The sequence below is a fragment of the Oryctolagus cuniculus genome, chromosome 10, assembly GCF_051225735.1.
Source record: "Oryctolagus cuniculus isolate XC-2025 breed Fujian yellow rabbit chromosome 10, ASM5122573v1, whole genome shotgun sequence".
Taxonomy (NCBI): Eukaryota; Metazoa; Chordata; class Mammalia; order Lagomorpha; family Leporidae; genus Oryctolagus; species Oryctolagus cuniculus.
In genome coordinates this window covers 34663211-34679295 of record NC_142876.1, presented here as the reverse complement: position 1 = coordinate 34679295, position 16085 = coordinate 34663211, and the positions used below count along the sequence as shown (strand labels likewise).

The 16085-nt window shown below is 38.9% G+C and overlaps 1 protein-coding gene and 1 pseudogene across 6 annotated transcripts in view; one reads left to right on the top strand and one right to left on the bottom strand.

Moving 5' to 3' along the window:
- Window positions 1–16085, bottom strand: part of RIT2 (Ras like without CAAX 2) — a 346805-nt gene that overhangs the window by 80254 nt on the left and 250466 nt on the right.
- LOC138843947 (tubulin alpha-3 chain-like) lies at window positions 12322–13656 on the top strand (annotated as a pseudogene).

Sequence of the window (16085 nt, the reverse complement as noted above, 5' to 3'; positions counted from 1 at the left end):
GTTAATAACTCATCTTTGCCCTATCCTGGGTTAGTAAACACAAAGAAAAGAAAAATAAAGCACCATAGAAATAGGAAAAGTAATAAAGTAGAAAACCGCAACCAGCTCTTTTGGCTTTTATTGAAGAATTGCAATGTGCTAGTAATGTTCACTTTGCTGTGAGATTTACAAAATAGTCCAAGATGATCTATAATCATCTATCCCATTCATTTCTCACAAAGAATGATTTTATATCTCACACTTTTTAAGAGACTTTGTGATTTTTATAGAATTTGATCAAAAGTTCCACCAATATCAAGAATCTCAAGAATGCTTCTCCTTGATGTATGGGCTCTGGGTAGCCTCACCATTATCAGACAGACCCATCAAGTTTTGCAATGCTTTTCAAATTATCTGTGAGGGTTTTTTGTTTGTTTGTTTGTTTTTTCAACTATTTTTAAAAAATGATTTATTTTATTTATTTGAAGGACAGACTGACAGAGAAAGAGGGAGAAAGAGAGCAAATTTTACTTTTGCTTATTCACTCTCCAAAAGCCAGCAACGGCCCAATGAGGCCAGGCTAATGTCAGGAGCCTGGACTTCCATCCTAGTCTTCCATGTGGGTGGCAGTGACTCAGATACTTGGGCCATCGTCCACTGCTTTCCCAGGCACATTGGAATAATTGAATTGCTAGGAAAATTTCTACATACAAATTCTATATTTATTTTATGTTAATAACATATAGTGCATGGACTGAAACCTGTGTGGGGCATTAATTGGAGCAGAAATGCTACTGAAAATTGTAGGTGACTTGCAAAAAAATTTAGCCAAAACTTTCACCAGTATTAGATTTTGCAGATTATGGTATCACAATTATATGAAAGAAAGATGAACAAAGAAGATGCCAGGACTTGAGGAAAAAAATTTTCAATTTTTATTAATATATACCTTTAAATTTTTTTAATGTGTTAGTTTATTTTCATTTCATTTGAATTTAAGAGAGACAGATAAGGGAAGAGAGATAAAGAGATTCCATCCCCAACTGCCTGCAATAACCAGGGCTGGGCCAGGCTGAAGATGGGAGCCAGCAATTGCATCTGGGTCTCCAGATAGGTAGCAGGGACACAAGCATTTGAGCCATCTACTGATTTCTCCTAGAGTGTGACTTAACAGGAAGCTAGACTGGAAGTAAAGTATCCAGGACTTACATCAGGCACCATAATATGGGATATGGATGCTTAAGTTCATAAATGAGAAAACTGAGATTCAAATAACTTGTCCCTGTTCACATAGGTACTAAGTGGCAGTGGTAATACAAAGAAGGAAAAGAGCTTTGTTTCAGTCTAAAATCCCTTTTCTTCCTTTTGCTTTGTCTTTCCTATTGAGAATGCTGCTTTTTAAGATTACAATTTCTTTTTGATGAAAGGCCACAGAACTTGAACACCAAAACCTGTGGGTTGACTTCAATACCCCAAAGCCCAGGAGTTTTCATGAAGCACTAGATATTTGCTTCAGCTGTTATTTACAATCAAAAAGAACAAGCATTAGAAACAGCTACATATGGTATTGAAACTGGCATGAACAACTTTCTCTCACTTTAGAAGAGGGAGCTTGCCAGAGCTAGTGCAAACCTCACCTTGCAGAGCAACTTCCGACAACAACACATTCAAGCCAGATGGGTCCTGGCACCGTGCATCACAACACCCAGCCCATATTGACAAGTGAGATGCTAACATGACAAAAAGCAGCCCAACTAGTAAGCATATTAAAAATCTTCCCTCATCCCAAACCAATTCTTTGCAGTGGAAAATGAGAAAAGCAAAATTCCAATAAACCAAATTAGCAAAAATCAAGAAAGGGCCAACCTCATGCCTGACTTTAGCTGACCCCCATTAGAGGGCCATTCCTTCAGGATCAATATACCTAATGCATAACTATAGACACCCACCAATCAATGGAAAGTGATAAAGGAAGCCAAATCAATAAACATTAGAGGAGCTAGACGGAGTGAAGAATGAAAAAAATACAGTGATAACACAGTACTAAACTTCACTGAAATGAGAGGCATGGGGATTGCTTCAGACATGTGCTTTATCACTCATCTAAATTATTTCCTCAAAATGAAAGTTTGTATCTTGGCCTGAGTTGACTTAATGTGATTTAAAAATTTGATTTAAAAAATTCCTCAAGAAGTTTCCATAGTCTGGAAGTAAATCATAAAAGACTGATTTTGTGACATTATCCTGTATTTATTGGTCTCCTGTCTTTTGCAACAAAATGGATGCAACTGGAGACCATTATGCTTAGTGAAATAAGACTGTCCCCAATATACAAATATCATATTTTCCTCTGATTTGTGGTAACTAATATTCAGAGTACACAAAAAAGTGATATGTATGAGAGAAATCAGCATTTTGAAGTTCAGTTATTGTTTATAGCCCATGTCTATACTGTCGAGGAGCAGTGGTTTTTCTACTTATTAATTGTTGAATTGTTTTTTTTAACTTTTATTTAATGAATATAAATTTCCAAAGTACAGATTATAGATTACAATGGCTTCCCCCCCATAATGTCCCTCCCACCTGCAACCCTCCCCTTTCCCACTCCTTCTCCCCTTCCATTCACATCAAGATTCATTTTCAATTCTCTTTATATATAGAAGATCAGTTTAGCATACATTAAGTAAAGATTTCAACAGTTTGCTCCCACACAGAAACGTAAAGTGAAAAATACTGTTTGAGTACTAGTTATAGCATTAAATCTCAATGTACAGCACACTAAGGCCAAAGATCCTACATGAGGAGTAAGTGCACAGTGACTCCTGTTGTTGACTTAACAAATTGACACTCTTGTTTATGGCATCAGTAATCACCATAGGCTCTTGTCATGAGCTGCCAAGGCTATGGAAGCCCCCTGAGTTCACTGACTCAGATCAGATCAGAGTCTGATCTGAATTGTTGAATTCTTTACTTAGGGGGTGATTAAGCTTGTGATTGTAAAGTGAATTTAAAGTTTGTCATTGGGAAAATTAAACGCACAATAAGGAAGGAGAGAGGAAGGGAGAGGGATGAAGGGTAGAGCAGGAAGTATCATTATGCTCTTAAAACTGTGTATATGAAATACATGACATTTATTTCCTTTACATCAATAAAACAATTACAAAAAAGAAAATAATGAAAGATACACGAAGAGAAATATATAAAGGTATTAATCACAATGTGCTAACAACTAAAAAGATAAAAATCCAACAATAAATAATTTATTAAAGACAAAAAAGAATATAAGTGATCTAAGAAGCTAACGCATCATGTAATTACCACTGTAGCATTAATTTTGTAGTGTCTACCATTTAGCAAGTAGTTAATAGTACTGCTGTTAGATAAAATTCAGAACAGCATGCCGTATTTCAGACCGAGACTGAGTATACAAATAGTGGTGAGACCATATATAAAAATACAACTGTGACCCACAACTTTCATCAACCTTTTCAAGAAAGCAACCCGTTATCTGCAACAACCAGTCCAGGAAGCTGTCTGCTATAAATAAGACTTGAGGAAATTCAGATTACTATTTCTAGTAATAATATAGGAAGCCAAACAATAACTTCTATGGAAGAAGAGGGGGGGGGGGAGAGAGAATCTAGAATTTAAATTTAACTGGGCATCCCTAATTTTTATTTACTAATTTTGGCAAACCTACTTTTATGTTAAGACTTTCTATAGAAGTTGACAAATATTGCTTTTAACTCACAATATACTGAAATAGATATTATCCTCTACATAGGGCAGCTCTGGCTTATAGATATTTAGCAATTTTCTTGAATGTTGGAATGAGGGATGCAAAACTACATCTGACAGATGGCAAAGCCCATGGCCTTTACCACTGGATTACATCCAAAGTTAACACTGGCATTTCCACACTGAAATGTGCATGGAATTCCCATTTAACATGACCCAAACAAGCTAGAGTGTAGGAAGAAATCAGTATCTCAAGATCTTAAGTGTAAGGAGCACAGATAATGTACTAGATTAGGAAGAGGAGGAAAATAAGAGTGAATGAATAATGTTAATGACATGCTTCAGTGAGTGCTCTGATGAAAACCTTATTTTAAAAAGTCAAGGGGCAGAACTGTGACCTAGAGTGGAAAGCTGCTGCCTGTATTGCAACATCCCAAATGGGTGCCAGTTCATGTCCTAGCTGCTCTACTTCCGATACAACTCCCTACTAATAGCTTAGGAAAAGCAATAGAGAGGACCCAAGTGTTTGGACCCCTGCCAGACATGTGGGAGACCCAGAAGCAGCTTCTGGCTCCTGGCTTTGGCCTGGCTTAACCCTGGTCACGTCAACCACTTGTGGAGTGAACCAGTAGATAGAAGACCTCTCTCCCTTTCTCTCTGTAACTCTGAATTTCAAATAAATAAATAAAATTTTACAAGAAAGTAAAATAACAAGCATGATTGTTATGATAAGCATATAAGAGAAGCTCCTACATATATATCTCTGTGACTTGTAGGAAAATAGCCTTCAGTTGACACTATAGTGATTTCTCACCTGTAATTCCAAAACTGAAAACAACGTTGAGGCTTCTTTAGGAAAATGCAAAGTTTTGAAATTACAAAAGCATCAAATCATATTATTTTCTAATTTCCTTTCTATAAAGTATGATTTTAGTAAAGTGTGATTTCTACTCAAAAATATTTCTTGCTATTGATATGCTTTTTTTCATGTAATAATTATTTTCAATTATTACAAGAACCAGTATGTGTCTCTCACATGAATGGCATGGACACAAGTTCCTTAGCCATCACCTCTTGCCCCCCATGATATATATTACCAGGAAGGTAGAACTGAATGTGGAGCCAGGACTTGTACCTAGGCATTATGACATGGGATATTCTCATCCTATGCAACATCTTAACCATTGTGCCAAACACCCTCCCCTAAAATTATGTTTTTGAAAAAAATATTTACTTATTTATTCAAGAGGTAAAGATACAGAGAAAGTGAGAGTGGAGAGAGAGGTTTTGCATCCACTGGTTACTCCCCAAATGGCCACAACGGCCAAAGCTGGGCTCATCCAAAGCCAGGAGCCAAGAGTTTCTTCCGGGTTTCCCATGTGGCTGCAGGGGCCCAAGAGCTTGGGTCACCTTCTATTGGCTTCTGAGGTCACAATAAGAGAGTTGGATCTGAAGAGGAGTAGTTGGGACACAAACCAGTGTCCATATGGGATGCCAGCACTGCAAATGGAGGCTTAGCCTACTATGGCACAGTGCCAGCCCCTAGGATAAATTTTAAAACCTAAAAACTTTAGGTTTCCATTTGTATACTCTAAGTTTACTTGAAGATCTGATTTTCCTTATATCTTTCTATAGCTACAGTTCAATAGCTATATTACACCAAAGGATAAGTCTATTAACTTAGGTTGTGTCATATTATTTCCCCTCCAATTTTCAATTTTAATATCATGAAATATATGTATGCTTCTATGATTGTATAAGACAGCAATCTCATTTTTATTAATATAGCCCCAAATTGCCCAAGCTTTGAAGCTGCTGGCTTGTATCATATTTTGAACCAAATCTTTCTTCTCATTCAACAGTCTTTGACAAGACTTGTCAAAGAGCTCAGGTCACCCACTTCTTGCATATCATGCATACTTCATTCATATGATGGATTACCTCAAACATAAATTTAACACTTCACATTTATTCCTATGAAATTTCAGTTCTGTGTGTTTGTTTTTTGTTTCAGTTAACTTCCAGCCAATTGAGATATATAAAAAGCACTTACTTGCTGTGGGTGTATATGCAATTAGTTGGCTTCTTTATGATATTTTTCCCCAGGGAAAAACATTCCTTCAAGATCTTTGTCAGGCTCACTTTGTGCTGTGATGCAGGTCTGATTGACACTTGTTAATATTATTTGCATTCACTGGTCCACTACTATGTACCACTCACAACTTGACTTAGTTTCCATCTGGTGGCAAGTATTCAGTGATGTTATCAAACTGTCTAGGAAATAAAATAGCTTTGAGTCTCTAATTATTAACATCTGTCATTCCCTAACAAAATTGTATAAATTTCTTCATCAGAAATAGAAAATACCAATATAAATTACTGATAAAAACTATTTTATTTTCCCAAACCAGCATTTTACTAAAAATAACAAATATATTAAGTGCGTTCTCTTTGTATAAGAAAATCAACTTATGTATATGTACATTATAGGAAGTGGAGGCGACTAGAAGTCTCATAAGTGCACCCCACAGATGTCTATAAAACACATTAATAGGCTTAGCTGGGATTTTAAGAGAACACTAACATTAAATATTTCTCATTATTAATCTATTAAATATTACCTCAAGCCAAGATAAATTTTCAATCATTTATTTTAAGAAGAAATGTAGAGTTGGGCTTTAGTGTAGCAGTTAAGATGTGACTTGGGAAGTCCATATTCCATATTGGAGTGCTTAGGTTCAAGTCCTAGCTCTGCTTCTAATTCCAGCTTCCTGCTCATGCACAGCCTGGGAGGCAGCAGTTGATGGCTCAAATAGTTGGGTCCTTGCCACCACATGGGAAACCTGTATTGAATTCTGAGCTCCTTGATTTGGCCCAGCCCAACCCTGGTTTTGTGGGAATTTGAGAAGTGAGCAGCAGATGGAAGATGTCTCTCTCTGTTTTTCAAATACAAATGACAATAAATAAATATATATATTTAAAGAAGAAGTGTATTACTTCTTATTGAAGAAATTCCTCAGTCTTGGTTGTTTCCCTATGGCAAAACAGACTTTCCACTAAATCACTTAGCAACTAAATCAGTCATAAGCCAATGATCATGTAGTTAATGTAGGCAAATATTTAGTATTGGCTTGAAGGTTAACAGGGATCAAAGATGTATTAACACGTAAAATTATGTTTGATTATATCTACTAATAGGAGATGCATGTCAAATGAGAGACAACATGAAACCTACAAATTATAATACTGAGTGGTATCATAATATAACAGTTCCAAGGAACATTTACCATATGGATATAGTTTCTTTACAAATGTTAGCTTCATTTAAATATTCTCAGTGATATTCTCAATGATAGCCATTCATTATAGTAGACATCTGTGAAGCTGTTTTTTACACATTCAACAATCAATATTATTTTTTCCCTCTTTAATATCGTCAAATTTCCCATATGGAAATGACTTTATCCATATATAAAACATTCAATTAAACTTGAGCTCTTCACTTGTCTAAGCTAATCAATGAATTCGATGCTCCCTCAAAACAGTGATGATGGAGAGGCTGGCATTACGGTGCATTGGGTGAAGCTACTGCTTGCAATCCCAGCATTACATCAGCATACCAGTTCAAGTACTGACTGTTCTGCTTCCAATCCAGTTCCCTGTTGATGTGCCTGGGAAAGCAGTAGAAGATAGTCGAGTATTTGGCCCTTTGCCACCAACTTTGGAGACCCAAATAGTGTCCTAGCTTCCTGACTTTGCTCTGGTCCATCCCTGGCAATTGTAACCATTTTGGTAGTGAACCATTGGATGGAAGATCTCTTTCTCTCTCTGTCGCTCCCTATCTGTCCATGATTAAAATAAATAAAAATAAACCTTTAAAAAATATTGATGATGGAAATATGACCACAGTTTTCAGGAAAATAAGAGTCAAGTGCAAGACTTTTATTCAAACTATTAATAAAAATGTCTCTTTCCTGATGGTGTTGTCTTTGATAGGTACTATCGGACACCATTGATTGTACAACTATGAGAAATTACTATGTGAGAATGAGGTCATCCTAGAGAAAATCTTGTCAAGCCCTCGCCCTGACTGTTGATGAACAATTTAATACATTATCCCTCTTAGTATTTTGTTTTGTTTGTTCTACTTAATACTTTTGGTTGAATACTGTAATCAATACACAGTTATTCTTATGTGCTGAAACTTAACTGAAAAGTGATCACTGTTAAATATAAGAGTGGGAATAAGAGAGGGAAGAGATGTGCAATTCGGGACATGCTCAAGCTGACTTACCTCCAACGGTAGAGTTAGAAACATACCAGGGGATTCCAATTCAATCCCATCAAGGTGGCATGTACCAATGCCATCTCACTAGTCCCAGTGATCAATTTCTGTTCACAATTGATCATAATGATAGGACTAAGATCCAAGAGGGATCACATAAACAAGAATAGTGTCTGCAAATACTAGCTGATAGAATCAAAAAGGGAGAGAACGATCCAACATGGGAAGTGAGATATACAGCAGACCCATAGAATGGCAGATGTCCTAAACAGCACTCTGGCCTCAGAATCAGCCCTTAAGGCATGCGGATCTGGCTGAAAAGCCCATGAGAGTATTTCAGGCATGGAAAGCCAAGACACTCTGGGGAAAAAAAAAAAAAAAAAACTAAATGAAAGATCTCCACGAGTGAGATCCCAGTGGAAAGAATGGGTCATCAAAAAAGGAGGTACCTTTCTGTGAAGGGAGGAGAGAACTTCCACTTTGAACATGGCCTTGTCTAAATATGATCAGAGTCAGTGAACTCAGGGGGCTTCCATAGCCTTGGCAGCTCATGACAAGAGCCTAGGTTGATTACTGATGCCATAAACAAGAGTGTCAATTTGTTAAGTCAACAACAGGAGTCACTGTGCACTTACTCCTCATGTAGGATCTTTGGCCTTAGTGTGCTGTACATTGAGATTTAATGCTATAGCTAGTACTCAAACAGTATTTTTCACTTTGTGTTTCTGTGTGGGAGCAAACTGTTGAAATCTTTACTTAATGTATGCTAAACTGATCCTCTGTATATAAAGAGAATCGAAAATGAATCTTGATGTGAATGGAAGGGGAGAGGGAGTGGGAAAGGGGAGGGTTGCGGGTGGGAGGGACGTTATGGGGGGGGGAAGCCATTGTAATCCATAATCTGTACTTTGGAAATTTATATTCATTAAATAAAAGTTAAAAAAAAGAAATAAAAAATAGTACATACTGATGATGTCAGTTGAGATTATTAGAAATATATTTTAAATCTGAAAGAAAATTTGGAGACCATCTCTGCTAACATCTTCAGTCTAAGGACTAGATAATCAAGGCAAAAAGACATCAAGTAATTTTAATAGATTTCAATTGGTTTCTAAACCAGTGATATTTCCATCATTGTTATATATCTGATGGAATCGATTCAATTTAAAGTATTTACTTAATATTCACATTGCAAGAGATATTATTCTAAGTATTGAAAGTACATGGGAGGTGGGAGACCGGGAGGAAGTACCTGGCTCCTGGCTTCGGATCGGCACAGCGCCGGCCTTGGAGGCCATTGTGGGAGTGAACCAACAGAAGGAAGACCTTTCTCTCTGTCTCTCTCTCTCTCACTGTCTAACTCTGCTGGGCAAAAAAATTAAAAATTAAAAAAACAGTACATGGAGGGGCCGGCGCTATGGCGCAGTGGGTTAACACCCTGGCCTGAAACGCTGGCATCCCATATGGGTGCCATTTCGAGACCTGGCTGCTCTGCTTCCGATCCAGCTCTCTGCTATGGCCTGGGAAAACAGTAGAAGATGGCCCAAGTCCTAGGGCCCCTGCACCTGCATGGGAGACCTGGGGGAAGCTCCTGTCTCCTGGCTTCGGTTTGGCACAGCTCCAGCCATTGCAGCCAGTTGGGGAGTGAACCAGTGGATGGAAGACCTCTCTCTCTCTCTCTCTCTCTCTCTCTGTGTGTGTCTCTCTCTTTCTACCTCTCCTCTCTCTGTGTAAATATGACTTTAAATAAATAAATAAATCTTAAAAAAGTACATGGGAATAATGTTATATCTTGATAATCAAATACCTATTACTAGTGGTCAAAGTAGTTTGATAAACATAACTGATATAAACCGAGATGAGTGCTACAATTGAGGCAAGCAGCACAAGGTTACGGGAATTCCAAAAAGAGAAATTATGTGTCTTTTGGGGGATAATAAGAAAAGCATAGGGCTGGCCATGTGGCACAGCATGTTAAGCTCCCACCTGCAATGCCGGCATCCTATATGTGCAATGTTTCAAGACTCAGCTGCTCCACTTCTGGTCCAGTTCCATGCTAATGCATCTGGGTAAGCAGAAGAAAATGGACCAAGTCCTTAGCTCCCTTTACAGACTTGGGAGATCCAGAAGAAGCTGCTGGTCCCTAGCTTTGCTTCTGGCAAAGCCCCAGCCATTGTGGCCATTTGGGGAATTAATCAGAGAATGGAAGATTCTCTGTGTGTATGTGTGTGTAACTCTGGCTTCCAAATAAATTAAAAAAAAAAGATATATAACATAGTGAGAATCATTCATAAAGCCTTCTTACATCAATGAGCATATTTCCAAACCATGAACTTTACAATCTTTTATTTCAGCCTTTTAAAAGTCTTTAGCTGCTTACAGGTCTCACCCAGGAGCTTCTCCTGTTTCCTCACTGATATCAAAAGAGAGCAATACAATAAAATATTAATCTCAGGATAACAATTTGCAGATTTCCAAGCACATTTTTATGAAACTCTTCGGTGATCTTGGCAAGATTTCTTCCAGACCATGGCTACCTGTCTGGAAATGTGGTGCACAGAACTTAGGTATAGAAAGCCATAAAATAAAAAAGCTGAAGTAGGATATTTTATATATATCTTTAGACTTACAGATTCAAAGTACAACTCTGTTCATTTGTCATTGTGTTGGGTGTAATGACATTGGAATAAAGCAAGCAAGCTCAGGGGTTTCTCAATTTAGAAAAGTATTGTGACCTATTTCTAAAGAACATTGGTAGGTGTATAACCAAGAGGTGGATATCAGAAAATTGTTGCGGTTTGTAGCAATGACTGCAGAGATAGTGATAAAACAGGGACTCTCAGCTCTAAAGTGTCAGAATGCAGATGAACTTTCCCAGAGGAACTGATGTTCAAAATGACATCTGAAAGACATTTAGGAATTAGTTTGGTAAAGACAGAGAACTGAAATATTCCTATAAGATGAAATATGTTACCTGTGATGTAGGACCATAGGACTTGTACAGTGACAGCAGGACCATGAGAATAATTTAATAAATTTTAAAGAGATAATATGTAATTGCTAATTTGAATAATGTTAGATATATATGAAGCATTCAATAAATGTTTATTAATTGCATGGAATGATATGAAGTAATCTTAACAGTGTTAAGATTTCTGGGTCAGACATCTTAGTGAGCCTTGCTGACATTCATTGTCATAAAATCATAAGAATGAACATTTGAATGAAGATGATGAGATCAATTTTGATTGTCTTGAATTTAAGAGACATATAAAATGATAAATGAAGGAACATGGATGTATGAGATTGCAATTCATTGAAAATTTTGGATGGTGATATGGATGTAATACTCATCAGCATTTTAAACTTGGAATATAAGAATGGAAGAAATTAGGGATCACATGCCGAGAAACCAACAAGAGCTGAAGATGAAACTCAATAGGGCAGCAAAAATTAAGGCCAAAGTGAAAATAAATGAGAGAGCCAAAGCAGTAATTAATTTCACAAATTGTGGAAAGAAGTTAAATAAGATTACAAATAAAAACATTCCATAAAGTTTGACAACAAACAAATTACTATTAAGCTTGATCAGAATGATTTCTGTATAGTGTTGGGAAGAGGAGGTAAGTTGCAGTGGAAATGAATAAGAACAAAAGAGATTAAGATTAGGATTTCAGGTCGGAGCCGAGGCTCAATAGGCTAATCCTCCACCTGCGGCTCCAGCACTCTGGGTTCTAGTCCCGGTCGGGGCACCGGATTTTGTCCCAGTTGCCCCTCTTCCAGGCCAGCTCTCTGCTATGGCCCGGGAGTGCAGTGGAGGGTGGCCCAAGTCCTTGGGTCTTGCACCCACATGGGAGACCAGGAGAAGCACCTGGCTCCTGGCTTTGGATCAGCGCGGTGTGCTGGCCGCAGTGCGCCAGCTGCGGCAGCCATTGGAGGGTGAACCAACGGCAAAAGGAAGACCTTTCTCTGTCTCTCTCTCACTGTCCACTCTGCCTGTCAAAAATTAAAAAAAAAAAAAGGTTATGATTTCTTTGCTATGTAGCATTGCCTGGGCCAATATTCTTTGAGAATCTTCTCCAATTATTCCCTGATGTGTTATCTACCCAATGCATTTTAGTTGTAGCTATCTTAGTTGTTCGTTGTTTAGCAAATTACCATTAACTTAGTAGATCAAAAACATCCATTGATGACTATATATCAAAGTCTGGACAGTCTCAGCAAAGCTCTCTGCTTAGGGTCACACAAGGTCAAAATTAATATATGTTTGGACTTTACTCTCTCCAGTAGCTGTGGCCAGTGTCAGCAGCGAAGTTCACCATGCACGAGTGTATCTCTATCCACGTGGGGCAGGCGGGCGTCCAGATCGGCAAGCCTGCTGGGAGTTGTACTGCCTTGAACATGGCATTCAGCTCGATGGTCAGATGCCAAGTGACAAAACCATCGGTGGCAGTGATGACTCGTTCAACACATTCTTCAGTGAGACAGGGGTGGGCAAGCACGTGCCCAGAGCCATGTTTGTAGACCTGGAGCCCACGGTGGTCAAAACAGTGCGCACAGGAAAGTACAGGCAGCTCTTCCATCCGAAGCAGCTGATCACCAGGAAGGAAGACGCGGCCAACAATTACGCCAGGGGCCATTACACCATCATCAAGGAGATTGTGGACCTGATGCTGGACTGCATCTGCAAACTAGCAGACCTATGCACGGGGCTGCAGGGCTTCCTCATCTTCCACAGCTTCTGAGGGTGGCACCGGCTCTGGGTTCGTGTCTCTGCTCATGGAGTTGCTGTCGGTGGACTATGGCAAGAAGTCTAAGCTGGAGTTTGCCATCTACCCAGCGCCGCAGGTTTTCACGGCTGTGGTGGCCTCATACAACTCCATCCTGACCACCAACATGACCCTGGAACAATCCGACTGTGCCTTCACGGTGGACAATGAAGCCATCTACGACATCTGTCGGTGCAACCTGGACATTGAGCGTCCCATGTACACCAACCTCAACTGCCTGATCGGGCAGATCATGTCGTCCATCACTGCCTCCCTGTGATTTGAGGGGCCCTAAAGGTGGACTTGACGGAATTCCAGACCAACCTGGTGCGCCATACCCCCACATCCACTTCCCGCTGGCCACCTATGCCCCAGTCATCTTGGCAGAGAAGGCCTACCACGAGCAGCTGTCCGTGGCCGAGATCACCAATGCCTGTCGAGCCGGCCAATCAGATGGTGAAGTGCGACCCTCGCCAAGGCAAGTACATGGCCTGCTGCATGCTGTACAGTGGCGACGTGGTCCCGAAGGACGTCAACGCGGCCATCGCCACCATCAAGACCAAGCACACCATCCAGTTTGTGGACTAGTGCCTGACTGGCTTTAAGGTGGGCATCAACTACCAGCCCCCCAGCATGGTGCCCGGGGGTGACCTGGCCAAGATGCTGAGCAACACCACGGACATCACTGAGGCCTAGGCCCGCCTGGACCACAACTTTGACCTCATGTATGCCAAGGGGGCCTTTGTGCTCTGGTACGTGGGCGAAGGCATGGAGGAAGGGGCTTTCTCCGAGGCCTGCGAGGACCTGGTTGCCTTGGAGAAGGGTTATGAGGAGGTGGATGTGGACTCCAAGGAGGGGGAGGCTGAGGAGGGGGAGGAGTACTGAGTACCCACGGTCCCCCCTCCACTGGAACACTGCAGGACCTATTTTACCTATTAAAGTTTGGGCACTGAAAAAAAAAAATAGTTCTTTTAAAATTCATCCAGTTGATGACAGAATTCTGATTCTTATAGCCATAAGTGTGAGGTCCCTGTTTTCTAAATTGTTGTCAGCTAGGGGACTTTCTCTGTTTCAAAGGCTTCTCACATCTTTTCCAGATAGTATTTACCATCTTTCTTAAAAGGTAGTCTTTACCATCTTAAAAGTAGCAATATTGGGGCTGGCACCTTGGCGCACTAGGATAATCTTCTGCCTGTGGCGCCAGCATCCCATATGGACACCAGTTCTGGTCTCGGCTGCTCCTCTTCCAGTCCAGCACTCTGCTGTGGCCTGAAATAGCAGTGGAGGATGGCCCGAGTGCTCGGGCCCCTGCACCTACATGGGAGACCAGGAGGAAGCACCTGGCTCCTGGCTTCCGATCAGTGCAGCTCCAGCCATTGTGGCATTTGGGGAGTGAACCAATGGAGGGAAGACCTTTCTCTCTGTCTCTCTCTCTCACTGTCTGTAACTCTACCTGTCAAATAAATAAATAAAAACTTTAAAAAAAAAGCAGCAATATTTCCAATATCTCTCACCTTCCTTCCTTCTGCAACCCATTGGAGAAAACTCTGGAAAATGGCCATGTGACTGGATTTGCATAACAGGGTGATGTGGTGATGTTTCTTTTGCTAAATAATGTAACAAGTTATGTGAATGAGATCTTGCATGACAAGAGTAACTTATGTTCAAGTGCACAGAATCATATAAAGGCAAAGATCACATGGAGTCAATCTGAGGATTCTAAAACATCACTCTTTCTCTTTTCTAGAATTAAATTTCTTCTGCATATATATATATATATAAATAAGTTATAGTAGTTTAAACTACTTATATTCTACCATATACATTCAGGAACACACACACATAAATAAATATTTATATAATAAAGTACATTTGAAGTAAAATTTGCAATAAAAATTCACACCTTGAATTGTAATAAAATAATGAAATAAAATAACAGTTGATATTTTATTCTTATAATTACAGTGGTGTAAGAACTGTGAAAAAAATCTTCCTATTCATGTAAAAAGTATATGTTTGTTACATATACATGCATGCATTTTTACACAGAGAAGGTAAAGGAGCATGGGCTTGCAGTCCTTAGAGTGCTGTAAGGACAGTGAAGAACTAAAGAGCTGGCGGGTGAGAAAATCAAGAATGACCAGCTCAGAATGTGGTGGTCCTTCTAAGCTCTACAGAGATGTATACTATTCTAATTCTGAAAGATGTAGGTAAGAGTCTGAGAAGCTGAGCAGTTTTCAGATTCTGTGGGATCTAGAGAGGCAAATCTTAAAATCCTGGGCCCTAAAATTGTCCCTAATGAATCTACCTGCTTTGGGTTGGGTACTGGAGGGTGGTATCATTGGGATGATGTAGAAGCAAACTGATTCTCACAATGTTGAACCAGAATCAAATAATCTCAACCACTGAAACTGGATTAGTGTCATCCCAGATTACATTTCTCGTAGTTTTCATCCCCCCTGAAGAGCAAATTTTTGTTCAAAGGAAAATACTTTTTATGCTAGAACTCATCCATATCCTAACATATGCACTACAATATTCAAATCTCAGGATAGAAAATATAAATTAAATCCAAGAAAAGCAAATGAACAGCATAAACAGATCAACAACTAACGGATCCACTTAATGTATCTATACAAATAGACTTTATACTACTGTAATTAATATATTTATGAAATATTTTTAAAAATGAGAATTTAAGCTTAGAAAAAAAAAACTTCTACTCTGAAAGCATAATTAGAAGTTGTGTATTTTTGTTTTTCACTTTGCTATGTGTTGGTTATATACTATTACTCCTCTGTATCCTATCAGCAATGAAATACTACCATTTGCTATACAGTAAAACGTCTTCAAAAGAGTGCATTGGATGGTACTATTCCTGATTAAAGAAGGCAGCCATTACTTGTTAAATTCAATTGAAAAAACCTGCATTCCATTACAATTTTAAATAAGATATACACATTTTAATTTAGGAATGAAAAACAAATCTGGTGTAAAATGATGCTATACTGGAAAAGCACCTATTTGAAGAAAGTATGAGAAAAAAAGAACTAAAGAGTAATAAAGATATCCTAAAAATTGTAACCATTCATTCATATCATGGAGTCCAATTAACGGTTTCCCAGAGTATGTCACCTCCTTCTCAGACAGTGTCATCTGACTTTAAACACTATTGTTTATCATTGGTTCAATATTCAGAACCCATAAAAACTCATTTTTTTTAAAAAGACACTTACCTTAATAAACTTTCATAAACCTCAAGATCATTAAATTATCTGTCATTCTTCAGATCTCCAGTCCATATAATTATGGAC